The sequence below is a fragment of the Leptinotarsa decemlineata genome, unplaced genomic scaffold (genome assembly GCF_025532065.1).
Source record: "Leptinotarsa decemlineata unplaced genomic scaffold, Ldec_3_MD MMD2_P_RNA_scaffold_6, whole genome shotgun sequence".
In the NCBI taxonomy this organism is placed as follows: Eukaryota; Metazoa; Arthropoda; class Insecta; order Coleoptera; family Chrysomelidae; genus Leptinotarsa; species Leptinotarsa decemlineata.
Genome location: NW_027412533.1, coordinates 6,153,873 through 6,172,541, shown reverse-complemented (window position 1 = coordinate 6,172,541; position 18,669 = coordinate 6,153,873). Strand labels below are relative to the sequence as shown.

Here is an 18,669-nt window from a genome sequence, read left to right as displayed (position 1 = left end):
GACAATTAAACCACTTGGACCTACTTTCTCACTTGTTTAATTTTTGGAAATTTCAATATTGCCCCCAAAAATTGCTTCATACCTACTAGAAACAAATATTTTCAATCCTCGATAATAACCATTTTCATATTGACATGCCAATAAACGACATTATTTTGTTTAATCAGTCACTTTCTTTGTCAGAAAATATTAAGTTTTTTCTGTAATCTATCACCACTATCATGTCCTCAATGATTCATGAATAGCTGAAATATACCAGGTGACAATAGAATCATTGTACATGGAGATATTTTGTTTTTCGTGAGGTTAAAATTTTGATATTTTGAACGGAGGTACAGTTCATTGAAACCAACATACATATATTTCCACCTATAGAACTATTGGTAGAAATACCTGAACCTGAATATTTGGAGATTTTATTTCAAAATATTCATTTTCTTATACTTATGTATCCCTCCTCGATACAGACTTCAGACAAGTTTCGATCTCTGTTAGAGTATTGGTACGTGAGATGTTCTTCCCCACTTGTGGCTTTGATCACGAGAGCTGTTACTAGTCAACAACGTTTCTTCTAGACCCTTCAAGTATAAATCTCACATCAAAGGTGTTTTCTTAATGCGTCTTATATGACGAAGGTTTCATACAAGCAGTCGAGCCACGTTAAAATTATTCGAATCACTAGCAAAGTACTGTTTGGGTAGGACCTTTCCTGCACAGATGAGAGGTAATATTTCGAAACCGACCTGTGGTTACCTACTCAGGTGATTTCACCGTGGTTCACCAGCTGGATGAACGAGAGTCATATGCAAGACCTAACCTAACCTCTGTGAGGTATCTTGATTAAATGTCTGTCGGATATAATTCAATATTCAATGTGAGTTTCGAGATCATTGGATAAGATATTGCACTTTTTTCTCAACGATATAACACAAGAAACCAAACGCCAAAGAAGCCTTTCTATCCAAATTTATTATGACGTTATTTATGGAAATATTGTTAAACAACTTAATGTATTGCGTCGCAAAAAACGAAGCTTCTTCAGTTAATAAGAAAAAAAATTGAGGATTGAAATGTTTCATCAATTCACGTAATATTCATTTTTTTCAATTGAAAAATCAGATATCAAAAATCGTAGTGAACTCTGGTATATTTCGAAAATTTGCTTTATAGTGTTATTTATAAAAATATCGAAGAGAATACGCATTTCATTTATATGTGCCAGAGAAAAAGTGAAAGTTTCATCTCATTGTGAATTAATTACTACTCTCTCACTTTTTCACCGGCACAGATAAAAGTATCACTTCCTATTGTGATTTCCGAAATGAAGTGAAAAGTAACGTTTTAAAAAATTAATGAAAAGTATCGATAATTACTGGAAAATTTCAATTGTTTGATTTTTCCCTAAAGACTAAGCCAACCTTCTCTTCTGTTTCTCAGTATAAAAAGTTGTTTGAGAATATTCAAATAGATTACGTCATAGTGACCATATTTAGTTTGGTGAGAATTGCTATGATGCCACCATTTTGAACAGAAATAGTCTCTCACAAAAATTGTGTATATTTCTACATGCCTTGAAGAATATACCAGCTTGTATTTCAAATTTTGTGACTTGAGTTCATTTTTTAATAAATTTATATAAAATCTCATATGTTTGATAAAATGCAGTCATGGTTAATGCAATCAAGCTGCTGGAAAATAATTCCATCAAAATCATGAACCTTTCTCGATTGCGTTTTTCGATGGCATTTCAGGTTAGCTATCCAAATTTCTGCTACGGCAGTTGTCGGTTGATTATTCAAACCACCAATACTGACATAAAAACTTGGCAAGTTGACTTGGGTGTCTCACCAATAGGTGGTTCCACTTATGTCTCGCTTACGTTTGCGCAGTTATTTCTACCAAGTACTTTTCTTGGTTATTCGCATTTTGTCTTCAATCGAGGGCTGCCTGCCCGGTACTGATGAAGCCCAATAGGCTGCAACAGCTGTCTACCGGTGGCTCTTAGATTGAAATCAATATGGGAATGATCAAAATAGTACTTACCTTTTTATCTTTTAATTTTCATGGAGTTATTTTCCAGCAGCTTGACTGCATTAACCTTTCTCGATTTCATATCATTTCTAGAAACATGTGGATTCGTTTTTCGATGGCATTTCACGTTAGCTTCCCAAATTTCTGCTACCGCAGTTGTTGGTTGATTGGTCAAACCACCAAAAAAAGCCCGAAACACGTGTCTATGGTTTGCCACTTTCTTGAGTGCTATGTCCGATATTAACTTCTGTTTCTATATCAAGACACTCAATAATTTTCATATTTATATATATATATATATATATATATATATATATATATATATATATATATATATATATATATATATATATATATATATATATATATATATACTTCTTCTGATAATTCCTACTCCATATTCTCTGTTTCACTATCACTGTCGTCATTTAAATCAATAATGTATTCATTTCCACCATTAATATGGAAGTGTCCAATCTCCATATAGTCTTTTTCTACTAAAATATTCTTTTTCGTTAATATTAGATACTTTGACTTCAATTAGCTCTATTACCTTCTTATCAAATTTTGGAAAATTATTTTTACGCCTGATGCTTTGTTTCAATTTTCCCCAAATCAATTCAATGAGATTAAAAACACAAAAAAAGGGGGGAAAAAAGTCTCAGTATGGTGTGTCCATACTTTTCAGCAATACTCTCAAGGGCATACACTTTTTCAATTGTTTTTGTCTTTAAAACTTCAAGTAGTTGGTTTTTGGTATAGTAATCTTCAAAATACAAATTGTTATCCATTAAAAAACTTTGTAATCTATTTTTCCTCGAATTTTTATTCGGTACTTTGATGAGCTGTCGCGAATGATAGAAAGCATTGTCAAGAACTATTACACTATTCGCATCCAAATCTGGGATCAATGTGTTTTCAAACCATTTTTCGAAAATATCAGCTTCCATGTTCTTATGATAGTCAACATTGCAGTCCTCAAGTTTTTTCCACATAATTTCGAAGAATATGGAACACATCCTTTATTTCCTCCGCAATGCACACATGTTAAGCGTACAAATGCTCGAACCATAAGTATTTGTTACGCAATTCCACTATTCTTCTGCTTTCCATAACTGCTTGACGTTTGTTCGTTATTTTAAATCTAAATCCCAGTTTCTTTATCGAATTCTGAAAAGTTTTGTCACACCAGCTCACGTTATGGCCGGAAGTATTCAATTCCTTTCTTATAATTTCAGTTGTAGGATTCTCATTGCTTTTGTAACAGTCGTATATTGTTTTTTTCAATGATTTTATTAGATGAACATCCAAAGGTTTTGGTAATCCTGTATCACATAAGGTTTGTTTTTGACTATTTTACGTACAGTTAAGAAAGAAATTTTGGTCAAATCTGATGTTGCTTATAATAGTTTGTTTCCCTCGAAACCAAACTTGCGATGTAAATTCTTATATATATATATATATATATATATATATATTAGAGAAATTAGAGATAATATCACATACACGGATCAAATACCCGGAAAAACCAGTTCAGCATATTCCTATCCGTGAAAACTTCAGATTTTATATATATGTGTTTCAATATTCAGATGCACCCGAATCCAATTCACTGGTATCTCTTTTTCGCATTGTTCACCATCGCTATTGGAATCACTACACTGGAAAAAGTCTGCATTGTTATCACACTCGTTATTACTATTAGTACTTGTCCAAGGACGCCACATTTTAAACAGATAACAAAAATTTTAAGTAATTATAACTGCACCAATATCGAATTTCAACACTCAAATCGCGATCAGTTCCTGAACTGAACACGACGGCGATAACCATACCCGCATACCCCGTTTTCTATTCGTCACCGTAACATGACTTAAAATTTGATTTTATGACTCTTCAGCCAATCATAAAACTTGGTTAGTAAAAATTATACAATACGAACCGTGAATTCTACAGTCCAAGTGGACTGGTTTGCAGCCGGTTCATTTCCAATTTCCATGTATTGGTTTTTTTGGCCTTTGAGAGTGCCGCCAACTTCAAGTGTGCACAATATCGATTACTTCGACTATACCAGTGGGTTTCATATTCCATCTATTTTTTCGAAGTGTATCTATAAAACCAGTCAAATCTTTGAAACTTTCTAAATTGCTACATAGTAATGCACTGTTTATCCATAGCCAAACATTTGTATTTTTTCCCTCTCGAAAATAGTTTGAAATATCTCTCCTGGATCCCCACTATCATTACAAAGGAAATGACGCTCATAGTCTCATTTCCATGAGACATTCGATGCGATATGATGTCATTTCGAACACAAATTGGAGTGGCTAAGACTATGACGTAAAATTCTAGAACCTATCAGGTATAATTCAGTTATCGCTTTGTGAACTGCGCTTTGACGGAATTCTACAATTTCTTATTACTTTCCATACTGTATGTTTAATGTATGTTTAATGTTCGGAAACTTCAACTCTATGGGAGTTTTTTTTATAACTTTGATATATTAGTTTTGTTTTTAGCATATCTTGGTCAAATTCTACGACCGCCTCCCGAATAAAAAACTATAGGCCCATCACTGTTCCATCAAGTTTTTCAAAAATATTTGAATATGCACACCTTCATCGTTTACCACAACATTTCATTGAGATGCATAACATTATCTCCTCGATTCAACATGGTTTTCGATCCAATATGTCCATTATTACTCCTGTGACACTATTTACTCAAAAATCTTGGAGTACATTGAGGTTGTTGAATGCCCTGCTGGAATATTTTATGATCTCAGCAGGACATTCGACTACATCGACCACACGATATTTTTAAATAAATTATATTCATATGGAATAAGAGCAAAGCCCTTGACTGGATAGAGTCGTTCACCAGAAACAGGAGTCAATTTGTTTCGGTGAATTATAGATCTGGAAATAATCATTATGAATGTTTTATAAATACTCAAGTTTTGATCATTGGAGTACCTCAAGGATCAGTGATAGGACCGCTATTATTTATATTATATTGTAATGATATTGGGGCCGCTGTTGCTGAGAATACGTGCATTATGTATGTATACACTTTTGATTTCGGAGAAAGACGACACAATGTTGAAAGAAAATTGTAACACAGTGTCAAATCATTTGGTTTCATGGTGTGCCACCAACTCACTTCGTTTCAACTCTCGAAAAACTTTATTAGTACGGTTTCATTCTAAGCAAAAATTCTGTTCAAATCTTGAAATTGAAATCAATGAGAATGAAAACACACTTTCTTTATCCGATGAATGTAAATTTTTGGGTCTCACTCTATATAACTGTCTGAACTAGAGGAGTGATTGTAATGAACAGATATTGGAACTGTGTTCTGTTTCATAAATACAAGAAAGTTCAGAGATTTTCACATAAATCCCGTCAAATATAATTCAACCGCTAACTCACCCTCTCACTTGGGGCTAAAACTTTATAACAAACTGCCCGAATCATTGAAAACTACTGATAGAATTCAGATTTTCAAAACCACCCATAAAAGGTTTTTATTGGATCAAATTTTTTATACCATACATGAATTTCCCAGTCTTCTGTTATTTTAGTTCTCTATCACATTAATTTAATGAAGCTGGAGTTGAATGAAGTTGATATGTTTTGTCCATCATTGTATGCCTATAACAATCTTTCATATTTTGTATGTTTAGTTTAATGTTGCTTTAAGTATTATTTTATGTATGTACAAAATGCTATTTGACCTATCCTATAACTTTGTAAGTTGTACAGGATTAATAAAGTGATTTGGATTTGATTTGAATGACTTCTTTGTATTTTTTAAGAGAGTTGTGTACCGGGCTATTTATATTATTATTCAGCATAAATTTCAAAAATGTTCTGTATGAAAGGTTTTGACGAATAGAGATTATGCTTCCAATTCAAGTAATAACATTTAGCCCTCCCTGTTTATAGGGTCCACCATGAAGTATATCGATAAGTATGCAATAAATATATTTTTTTGAAACCTTTCAGCTTTCCATCGAAAGTTTCATTCAAAAAATATTTCATTTCAACTTTCAGGCAAACAATTCACAAAATCAGTACCGTTCACATAAAAAAACATAATTGAACATTAGTATATTACAAGGTCAAAGACCAATAAATGCTTCCAAATTCCTAATCTACACGAGGGATTGAAAAATTGAGATCGACAGCATACAAAAACCTTGCACAATTGGATACTAGATAATGCTGAAAAAATTGAAAATGTGCTCATATTAAAATAATTCAGTTCATTTTATTCTAATTCATAATAAAACACTATTTGGTAAAAAAAGTTTTTGGCTTTCTACTACTCCATCTTGATACAAAAGAAAAAGTGGGGATCTTCCAAAGAAAGGAAGGCATAAATCAATTTCAAAAGTATTAACCGTGTTCATAGATGTGTAGATCATACAAAGAAGTAACTTTCTGACACAAACTGGAAGAAAAAGCCCTCCCGAAACAGCTACTTTCATATATACATTGAATTACACAAAAATATAATCCTTTCAATGAAACACTATTGATGATACATTTCTTCTGGATGTCGAGTTCACGACTCCAACTGACCTCCGTGTAAATTTAGTTCAGGAACGAGTCTACAGAGGAGATGGATGTCGAGTTTACGACTCCAACGGACGTCCCTGTGAATTTAATTCAAGAGCGAGTCTATAGAGGAGATGGATGTCGAGTTTACGACTCCAACTGACCTCCCTGTAAATTTAATTCAAGAGCGAGTCTACAGAGGAGATGGATGTCGAGTTTACGACTCCAACGGACGTCCCTGTGAATTTCATTCAAGAGCGAGTCTATAGAGGAGATGGATGTCGAGTTTACGACTCCAACGGACGTCCCTGTGAATTTAATTCAAGAGCGAGTCTATAGAGGAGATGGATGTCGAGTTTACGACTCCAACTGACCTCCCTATAAATTTAATACAAGAGCGAGTCTACAGAGGAGATGGATGTCGAGTTTACAACTCCAACGGACCTCCCTGTAAATTTAATTCAAGAGCGAGTCTATAGAGGAGATGGATGTCGAGTTTACGACTCCAACTGACCTCCCTGTGAATTTAGTTCAGGAGCGAGTTTACAGAGGAGATGGATGTCGAGTTTACGACTCCAACGGACCTCTCTGTGAATTTAATTCAAGAGCGAGTCTATAGAGGAGTTGGATGTCGAGTTTACGACTCCAACTGACCTCCCTGTGAATGTAGTTCAGGAGCGAGAGCTTCTCAACTCCCCAACTCCTGATCCAACAACTGAACCTTAAAAATGAAAGGTTTGGTGGTGCAGCCAGGAGACGACTGAGACGTCTCCTACAGAGCGGGTACTTTATAAAACCAACTTGCACCAAATTCTGTACGCGAACGCAGAATCTGTCAAAGGTAGGGGAACAAACCCCCCATGAACAGGTTAGCAAACGTTTGCGCTCAAGTGATGATTCACTAAAACCAGAGGCGAAAAAGCCCTGCACGGCTGAATCTAAGGCATCGTCGGGTATAGCTGACATGCAAAAACCCTTATATGGGAAGGTTGTCGTTGGTATCAAGGTGGGAATCTTGCAACTTGACTACCCGTCTACCTCATTAACAGAGCATATACTTTGTGTTTGCCCCGCTGGGGACCGAATCAGGTCTTTAGAGCTCGGCAGAGCCGCACTCTTACCATCTGACCTGAAAGGCACTCACCATACAAACTAATCGGCATCGTTAAGAAGCTGGGTTCATTTGTCCGAGTGTGTATAGGTGTGAGCCACAATAAACCCTTGCGGGTTGCGGTGGAGGGTCGAATAGACCTACTCACTTTGGACCTAACCTAACCTTAAGAAGCTGGGTTTATTTGGCCGAGTGTGAATAGGTGTGAGCCACAATAAACCCTTGCGAGTTGCGGTGGAGGGTCGAATAGACCCACTCACTTTGGACCTAACCTAACCTATATTTCTTCATTTCCATTCATTCTTTTTCATGACCAATATCTATTAACAGTTGACCTAGCAGACTGTGTTAAAATATTATGCATGTTTTTCGATATTTATAGATATTCATTTGATATTTCACATTTGTTAATAAAGTTAAATTTTGGAATATTGCTGCCAATATACTTGGTTTCAATGGTTTGGGAAATACCTGAGGATATATTTCTCGTTACTTTCTCAAAAATGACAGATTATTATGTATGGCAGAAAATATTTTGATAACAGGATAACATTCGATACAATTTTCAATGTCATCAAATAGATTGAAAACATGTTTAACCTCTGAGTTCAATCTTCGCAAATTTACTATTTTTGATATATCAGCTTACTTTATGGACGAAAACTACTACTGGGAGTTCCCGCAATGAAAACAAATATTTACAATTCATTATCGTATATTTGCATTTCACTCTCATGGGATCATTTCGTATCAGATGGTTGTTGCTAAAACAAATATCTAACCCGTCTGACCTGAACATAAAAAAACAACGTGATATATAGCTAGAAATTGAAACCTTGCCAAACTACCAGGAGGGTTTCAGTTAGCATGTTCGTAAAAAACTTGATTTTTCACATTTATCACTATTTATTTACCGTTTTCAACTTTCAATGCTCTTTGAAGTGTTGACTTTCAGGTCCCTCAATAATTTTTGTGTTTCAAGGTTCATATGGAAAAGCAATGAAATATGGGTCGTCGTTACTTGGATATTTGGGGGCACAATGTCTGAAATGTATTTTTTCTAAGTAATTCATTATGTATTTTTGTGTTTAGGAGAAGTATATTCCCGTCATTTTTGCAGATGATTGTATACCGCCATTCTCTCTACATACGTCAATTTTCAAACCGTTACCAATTTGTTTTTCAATTCAATTTTCGGAGACCTATTTAGAGTCTTTGGTATTACATCATCACAGTCATTAGCGTGCAGTATAAAGTGTTTAGAAGAAACAAAATATGAAAAACAATGTGTGTGAGGTTGTTGATTGATTTGTCAGAGAATAATATAGATAGTAGTCAAAACTTCCTAAATATATCCTATTGGATTATCCGATAATTTTTTCTACCCCTGTAATGACTAATCGGGCCCCCGACCTAACTAGCTAGGTAGAATATACATCACTGTTTTGTAAAATTATTGTATAAAGTTTTGAACCTTGTAAGAGTACAGTCAGAATAAACCTTGTCTTTTCTATAGTACAACTTGCCAGTTATTCATCTCACGATAAAACAATCTTCGGTCTGAAACACCAACATTTTCTAGAATTTTTTGTGAACCGGCAATACGTGATATTCCAACAGAAGTAGTATGTGCTAGGAATCGCACTTTGAAAGATAATATCTTGGTGATCCTCAGCTCGCACAAGTTTCGATTTTTGAGGATTGTCGTTTGTAGGAGGCGATAAGCTGGTTATGTGAAAAAATGATTTTGAAAGACATTGTTGGAGGTACAATTCCTTGAAAATCTCATTCTCTTCAAGAAGTAAAAAAACTTGATCACCTTCATCACATTGACAATTCATTCCCTAAGGAAGCACCAATAGACCACATTTGTTTTTCGTTTCTTGAAAATTTCGAATTTATAAGTCAAAATTTTGAATAGGAAGTTGAAATACTAAGTTCAGTCTCGTAATTCAAGACTGAATAGTAGAAAATGATTTTCCTTTGGTGTACTGTTTATATGACAGTAATTGTTTCCAAAGAACCTTTTCGTTTCGTATATTTCATTGTTCATATGAAAGTAGGGGTTTCAGAGGGGTTTCTTTTCCAGTTTATATTTGAAAAATCAGGCAAGATGTACATGTTGCAGAAAGTTAATTCTGAATCTGATTTCTTTTTTTTTCCTGGAAGTTTTTCACATGTTTCGTTCGTTTGTTCAGAAGTAGACAGCAAAATTGCATTCAATAAAAATAATATTTTCATAGTATTTTTCCAACAAATATCCTACAAACTAAATTATTGTAAATAATAAAAGTGCAAAGCCAGAAGGAAGTGTGATCGACCAACAACGGTAATTCGTATCTCTTCAATCAATAAAATACAAAACGAATACAATTTCATGAATAGGAATAAAACGAATAAAACTAATGAAAAAAATTCAGATAAAAAACAAAAATATTTTTCGACCTCATCTTATTTGATGAAATATGAGATTTCATTATCAAAATTCCGAATGCAATATTGAAGTTTCAACTTCAATCTAGAAATTTCGACATCAATAACAACATTCGATCGCCAAAGTTTGTCTTTCAATGTCGGAATTTTCAATAACCAATCAATTGAAATATGTGACCCTTCTGTCCCTCTAGCTATACCCATAGTGAATTGCGTTTGGAAAATGTTCATTTCTTTCTCATGAAAAAAAATACTTCAATGTTTTATCGTATCATATTCTAATTCATAAACCTTTCTCTCGTAACTCCAGGCACTATGAATAAAAAACATCTGGATTTCCAGATAGTAGAGTCGTATTAGAGTAAAGTCCATAAAATGGAAACATTTTTTCAAGATCACATGAAAAGTGAATTATAATTTTTTCCAATAAGAAGTATCTTCAATTCATATTTCCATCTTTCCATTACTTGTTAATTACATTACAGTTGAAATATGGACTTACCGATTATCCGTAACCTTTATGGTCAGAAGCGGTTGTAATTATCCGAAAAAACCAACAAATTCGCTAAAATTTTCGAACAATTACATTTATAGCGGTTTTTTCTTATCTCATTCTTATCTTCTTGGTATTGAAAATTCAACATGTTTCAATATTTTATGTGTTTTATCTCATTAGCTGCTGATATGCAGTAAATGTGGCTCGCAAAATTGTCCAAAAAGGTGTGCTACATGTTATTATTAGTGAAAAATATTTCAACAGGTGGGAATGAAACATTTAAAGAAAATGCATTTCTATCGTAGCAGAACTGTAGCAACTCTGTTCTAGATTTAGACTACCTGGGTTCAGACTAAAAAATCCAGATTATGTCATCCTTGCCTTAGAAGATGAATAAGAGAAAGGTGATAGGCAACCAATTTCAGAACAAGTTGCCAACAGATATCAGCAATTAGCTCAATAACACATTGACGATAATTATGACAAGAGCTGGCAAAAATTCAATATTCACTAAAAGGCTCTATTCCATCAAGGTTCTAGCAAACATATTTCGTCAACAAGTTCGTCAATAGACATAATTTTTGCGGGTTGAAAGCGACAGCAAGAGAGAGTTTTACAATCATTGGGTAGTACTTACAGGACTCCTAATTCAACCTTACATGACTTCTTTCAAACAGGGATGGTAGGTTCTTCGAATTATTCGAAAAGAAATGGAATAATGGCACAATCGTAGAAAACATTCTTATTCGTTCTCAAACAAAAGGTTACAGTATGATTCTCTAAACTACCCATACAAAAACGGGTGCAAGGTGTTACCAATACAGAACTGAGCATTCATTTCCACGTCAAATGGGAAACGAACGACTAATTCAAAATGTTCGAGAGGCAAAAATCTAGTAAAAGTGATTAGATAAAATTACAAATTAGTTGTAATAGCAATAAGTGATTTCATTTGATTTTCATTTCATGTTCATTCCTCATTTACTATTCTTGAACAATTTATATTTCTGGTTTGTTCAACTCGCCCCCCCCTCTTCGAAAAAATAGAAATCGTTGATTACGCTAATAATGGATCAAAATCACTGAAATTTAATACAAACACCAAACCATTATTTTTTAACACCTTGAGACGTGTTTCAATCACCAAGTGATCATCTTCAAGGGGAAGATTAAACTTTCTCAGTTCAATCACCAAGTGAGCATCTTCAAGAGGAAGATTGAACTGAGGAAGTGGTGATGGAACTGGTGATTGAAACACGTGTCGAGGTGTTAAAAATAACAGTTTGGTGTTGGGATTAAACAACAGTAATATTCATTACTACACCAAAGGTTACAAACAGTGCATCACAAGTTAATAATGAATTAGCAATGCGTTACTTCATGGACACTATATACTTATTATACATTTGGTTTGATTTTTAGTAGAAAGTATTTTAGTATATTTAATTATAGCCGATTAACTAAGATTTATTTGCTTTCATTGTACAGTTTTCATTATATTTGACTATATTCTCATATTTTGGGTATATATACAACATTATTTTTGATTATTATTGAATTTTATAATTATACTAGCGAACTTCATTCCGCCTTAGAGGCAATAAAAAAGCACATTTTTTATTTTATTAATTTAATTTTTTTATTAATCATGTATTTCAATTATTCTTTATTAGGTTGCACTCTTTAGTTAAGCACCTTGTGATACATGACATTTTTTGTTTTATTATCAGGCGCAAGTATAAACAATGCAGATGGTTTTCCGACCCGTGAATATGCCACATCTAATTGACCATGTGAAAAACATTGATTTTCCAGATTCAAACCACAAACTTTTAAGAATTGGCCTTGTGATTTGTTAATGGTCATGGCGAATGCAAGACGAATTGGAAATTGAAATCTTTTGAACTCAAACGGCATATCGGTTCGGATCATCGAGATCCTCGGAATGAGAACTTCCTCACCTTCGAATTTTCCTTTGAGTATCGTCGTACAAATCACATTGTACATCAATTTACTTACCACCAAACGTGTACCGTTGCAAAGTTTTGGTGGGTTTATGTTTCGAAGCATGATTACTACGGAGCCAACCTTCAGGCGTAAATTATGCGGTGGTGAGCCAGGCACATCCAAGGAGTTTAAAAATTCAATAGGATAGTTGGTAGCTCCATCTTCATTTGTTACACAGTCAATTGATTTGAATGACGAAACGTTAGCCCGAAAGCAACTCCACGCTGCCTAAACCGTTGCGATGCTGGTCCTACCTGGGCGATACCGGTTGGCACCAGCATCTAGTTTTCATCACTGTTTCTCCATACCGCTAGATTTTCAGAGGATAAAATTTCATATGTGAGTTCGTTTTCGTATTGTTTGTTCATTTGAGTTGAGGTTCATATTTGACAAACGGTAGAATGAAGTAGAGAGTCGATAATTCCCAATATCCCATTTTCCAAGTTCATATGCGACCGACCGATTTCGATAATTGCAATGACTTTCAAACAAAATATTTCAAGCTACGGGTATGTTACCTAAAAGTTGTCGTTGTTCACCAAATTATCTATTCAAAAATCAGTCAAAAATATTTTTTGAATTTCCATTATAATAATAAATGAATTGATGGATGTTCAGTTCAGATGGTCCGAGCAGTATAGACGTGTATGAATTGTTCTGTCCAGCAACACAGTGAATAGCAAAGCAACTTAGTGAAATTATTGTGCCGGATGGTGAAACCTGTCGATTTGAAGTTCTTGACAATTTTATCAGGTAATAATGTCTAGAAGTAAAACTGAGATTACTTCAATTGTCAAAGATTCCATCACTGAATTATAACTCGATAAAGAGTTTATTAGCAAAATAACGAAAAAGATAACCAATAAGATAGAACAAAAACTAAGAGACATCGAAACAGAGTTAAAAAATCAAGCTGATAAAATCGGGGTACTGGAGCAAAAAGTTAATGATCTCCAACAAGAAGCAGATAATAATTATCAACGCGCAAAATCTAACAATATTTGCATATACGGTGTGTCTAAGGAGAATAATGAACAATTATTGAATAATATTCTGCAGATCATAAGATCGAAAGCCAATTTGACATGGAACTCGATAGATATATTGGATATATATAGAATGGGAAAGAAACATGAAAACCAAAATAAACCAAGACCTATAATAATGAAACTATCTAGACGAGAACTGAAAGCCGACATCATCAAATGTGCAAAAAAATTTAAGGGAACGAATATGTTTTTCACGGAGGATTTGACAAAGTCAAGGAGATCTCTTTTGATGAAGGCAAAATCCAAATATGGCGCCAAAAATGCCTGGTCTTTTAATGGACAAATTTATGCTAGCATTGAAGGCAAAAATACCAAGATTACGAGCCTAGCCGATTTTATATGATTAAACCATTTAATATTTATTTATATTTTCTCCCGAATACTAATCCTTTTTTTTTATTCAACAATTATTGCTTATTGTCAATTAACCTGGCTTCACTGTCAAATATAATTTTTGTTACCAATTTTATTGTCCAATTTTGTTTTCATTGATTTTAATTATCCAATTGCTTTGTTAAGTAACTATTGTCATATCGACTTAAGACAAAGAACAATTTATGTTCCTATTTTCACGCCTACTTCGGAGAAATACTGAATATTCCTTATTTTCACCCAACATTCTTTTTATTCCTTATTTTCACTTTTTTTTTAATTTATTATTTAAAATAATTTTGTAGCATAACTATGAGTAATATATTGGACTTCCTATATAACATTGAGGATTATGAAGAAATAGAAACAGTTGTTTGTGACAACCTGAAATTATCTGCAGAACGTTTTTGCGGTGAGCATTTTTCTAACATTTTTCATATGAATATTAGAAGCATTTGTGATATACTGTTTGGAACCTTTGGTGTAGTAATGAATATTACCAGAGTTTTTTCCCAACACCAAATCGTTATTTTTACACCTCGACACGTGTTTCGATCACCAAGTGATCATCTTCAAGAGGAAGATAAAACTAATAACTACTCAAAACTAAAGCTACTTATACTAGGCAATATTGTGAAACTAATTTTATTTAGCCAAAAATTGTTCTATATATAGCTGTAACATTTAAACATACAGAAGGACATATTGTAAATAATAGAAAGGCCAATTGTAAAATTAATTTAGGGTGGTACACTTGTATGGGTGGTATTACTGATTACCTACCTGTATGATGTACCTGATTAGTATAAGTAGTTTTGAGTAGTTATTAGTTTTATCTTCCTCTTGAAGATGATCACTTGGTGATCGAAACACGTGTCGAGGTGTAAAAATAACGATTTGGTGTGGGGAAAAACTCTGGTAATATTCATTAGAAGCATTAGAGAAAATATAGACGAATTTTTTGCATATATGAACTCAATTAATAAAAATGATATAGGCATTATAATCTTATCAGAAACTTGGTTAATTGAAGATATCCAAATGTACTCTGTTCCTGGCTTCAACATAATATACAATGAATCCAGTCTTCATCAAAATGATGGTTTGATTCTATATATTAGGGAAGATATTAGTTACTCGAGTAAAATAAAACAGTTGAGTGAAATTAATCTACTTGAACTAGATAAAAAATCTTTCTTGATAACAGCCTCCTATCGCCCTCCTGCATCCAATATGGAAATGTACATATCAGAAATTGAATCCTATCTATCATCTCTTACCGGGCACGACTTGATAGTATTTATGGGAGATATAAATATCAATATAGCAAAGAGTACTGATGCATTAGTAAACAAATACCTATGCACAATGGCTGAATTAGGTTTTATTTCATGTATCAACAAACCTACTAGAGTTACTACTATTAATATAACTTCAATAGATCACGCCTATGTGAAATTTTCCAGCAACATGATGAAAAAACATATCAGTCCCTATATTTTTAAATGCGATATAACTGATCATTATTTAGTACTCATGTCGATCAAAGTTAACACTGAAACTAATAATAATAATACATGTGAATCGTATGAAGTTTTGAATCATAACAAATTTGAAAAATATTTGAAACGAGAGAACTGGGAAACAGTACTTCATTCAGATAACCCACATATTGCCTACGAAGTATTTTTTGATAAACTATCAAAGTATTTGGATAATTGTACAGAAATTAGGGTGAAGTCAAAGAAATTGCTTAAAATAAAACCATGGATGACAGATGGTCTGCTCAAATCAATAACTCACAGGGACAAATTAAAACAACAATTTTTGAAGAATTCTACAATAGAAAATGAAACTGAATATAAACTGTACAGAAATTACTTAACTAATCTCCTACGCGTATCAAAAAATGAGTATTACTCAAATAAAATTGTGGAAGCAAAATATGACATGAAAAAAATCTGGAGCAATATAAACGAAATAACTAACACCAAACCAGGAATAAAATTGAAACATTTTGATATTGTAACTGTCAATGAACTTGAAATTCCATCAGATACAGAGAAAGCCAACTATTTTAATAAGTTTTTTGTTGAAATTGGGAAAGACATGGCCCGAAAAATCGAGAAACCCAAAACGACTATTGTTGAAAACCATGTAAACATGTGCAACTCATTATTTCTTCAACCGATAACAACTAAAGAACTGATCACTGCTATAGCTGGACTCAAAAATAGCACATCTCCTGGACCTGATGGAATTTCTGTTCATATTATTGAAAAGTATCACACTTACTTTGCCATACCCCTCTGTCATATATTAAATTTAATCTTCGTAGTAGGAGAAATACCAGCCTCCTTCAAAGAATCAATTACAGTACCAATTTTTAAGTCTGGGGATAAAAAACTTGTAACTAATTATAGACCTATAACACTCATAAACAATTTTGCAAAAATTTTGGAAAAATGTATAAAAAAAAAGAATGGTGCATTTCCTAGAAAATAATATTTTTTTTCTCAATGTCAATTTGGTTTCAGAGAAAACAGGTCCACTGAAAAAGCCATCTTTGAAGTAGTTACTATAGTTAACAATTCTTTTCAAAATCAAGACAAAACTATCACTATTTTTTTAGATTTAGCTAAGGCCTTTGACACGGTGGATCACAATATACTTCTTCAGCGTTTATATGATTCGGGTATAAGAGGAGTAGCATTAAACATCTTTGAGGATTATTTGTCTAATAGGATTCAGAGAGTTAAAATAAATGATTCAATTAGTGAACCTCTATTAATAACCAGGGGCGTACCTCAAGGAACGGTGCTTGGCCCTATCTTATTTCTAATATACATAAATAATATTTTTTCAGTGAGGGACTTCGAAGGTAATATAACTTCTTTTGCGGATGATACAGCATTAACTTTTGTCGGGACCACATGGGAAGAAGCTCATAGAAAGGCGGAGGTAGGCATAAATATAATTTTCTACTGGCTAAGTAATAATTTATTGAGTGTTAACGTCAAAAAAACTAAATTTATTACATTCTCCTCAACAAAGAAGGACCAGCCCACTATTACAGAGATTAAAATCCATAAAGTTACTTGCCAAAACGATAGACTCTCTTGCACTTGTCCCTTCATAGAAAAAACTGATACAATAAAATACTTAGGGGTCCTAGTGGATCAGTGCCTTCGTTGGAATGATCATATTGACTATACGGTAAAAAGATTACGTAAGCTCACTTACAAATTTTATCAACTCTGAAATGTTGTCAGTAGAAAAATGTTGCTTACTGTATATGATGCCCTGGCCGAGTCCATTTTACGGTATTGTCTAATAATATGGGGCGGAATATTCAAATCTTCCTTACGTAATTTAGAAATGATCCAAAACTCACTCATAAAAATTATGTTCAAAAAGAATAAATTCTATAATACTCAAGCATTATATGAAGAGAGTGGAATATATAGTGTAAGAAAACTATATACTTTCCGTTGTATATTATGGACAGCCAATGTTACGAGTTCATTTGTTCAGAATATATATAATACTCGTTTACACACTTCTCAGATTGCAAAGGTTCCACCATGCCGACTTACTCACAATCAAAAATTTATCACATACATTGGACCAAAACTCTACAATTCTTTACCACCGTCACTAAAATGTATCAGAAGTTATACTAAATTGAATATAGAATTGAAAACGTTTATCAATCACAACTACCACAGATTGGAAACAATACTGAATAGTTGACTAATTCACCATACTGCAATCACTCAAAACAATGTCACAAGCTGTTGTTTCTGTTTCTTCTTTCGTATTTGATGCTCTAGTTGTGCTAAAAGACTGTTCATCATTTTGGTCGTCCTTCTAGGACTTTCCAGAACTATTTAGTAGGTTCATCTTAGTTTGTAAATGTATTGCTTGTATTGGATTCGTGGCTTGGCTTAGATAGCCACGACCCTTCATAGATGTAAGTTGTAACGGTTTATATTTTATATTAATCTGAATTGAATAAATTTTGATTTTTTTTTTGATGTAGCCGTTACTACGTGGTAGGAAATCATAATGAAGAAAAAATAAATGAAACATTATATGTTTTTTACCACTTTTATACTTTCATTTGTAACTAACGTTACCGCAGTTTCGTCCTATACGGACATTTTCAAAATGTCCGTATGAACAATTCTTGGCTCCCTTCGCTTGCTCAGGGCACATGATTCTCGGACCCAATGATCACTTGCCCCATGGTGTAGGGAATGGTCGTTAGTTGATAAGGCTGGCGCGCCCTCCCGAATGTATTGGGGCTTTGGGGGATAGGGCCTGACCAGCGCATACTTCGGTTAAAAAAAATACTTTTATTGAAAGGTTACTCAGTACAAGAGATACTAACCTAACCTAACAAATGGCAGAATTCAACATCTGCACATGATAAATCACGGCAGATATTGCTCTTCCATCCAGCCAGCAACAGCTAACTCATATTAATACAAAATATTTTGCAATCGAACTTGAAAAAAAAAGAATGGGTGAAGAGCAGGAGAGAGAGGAGAAAAACAAATAAATGAGAATTAGATATTTTAAATTTGAAAAGTCATGTCATACACA

At 33.5% G+C, this 18,669-nt stretch overlaps 1 protein-coding gene across 3 annotated transcripts in view; it reads right to left on the bottom strand.

Annotated features, from left to right (window-relative positions):
* LOC111510879 (cytochrome P450 6k1) overlaps window positions 1-18,669 on the bottom strand; it is a 52,165-nt gene that overhangs the window by 10,500 nt on the left and 22,996 nt on the right. Inside the window, exon 1 of one of the 3 annotated variants that reach the window (XM_023166833.2) lies at window positions 10,640-10,760. The exons of the other annotated variants lie outside the window; for them this stretch is intronic. The gene's annotated coding sequence lies outside the window, so the exon portion shown is untranslated. Of the gene's footprint in view, window positions 1-10,639; window positions 10,761-18,669 lie in introns of those variants that run through there. 3 annotated transcript variants of the gene reach the window in all.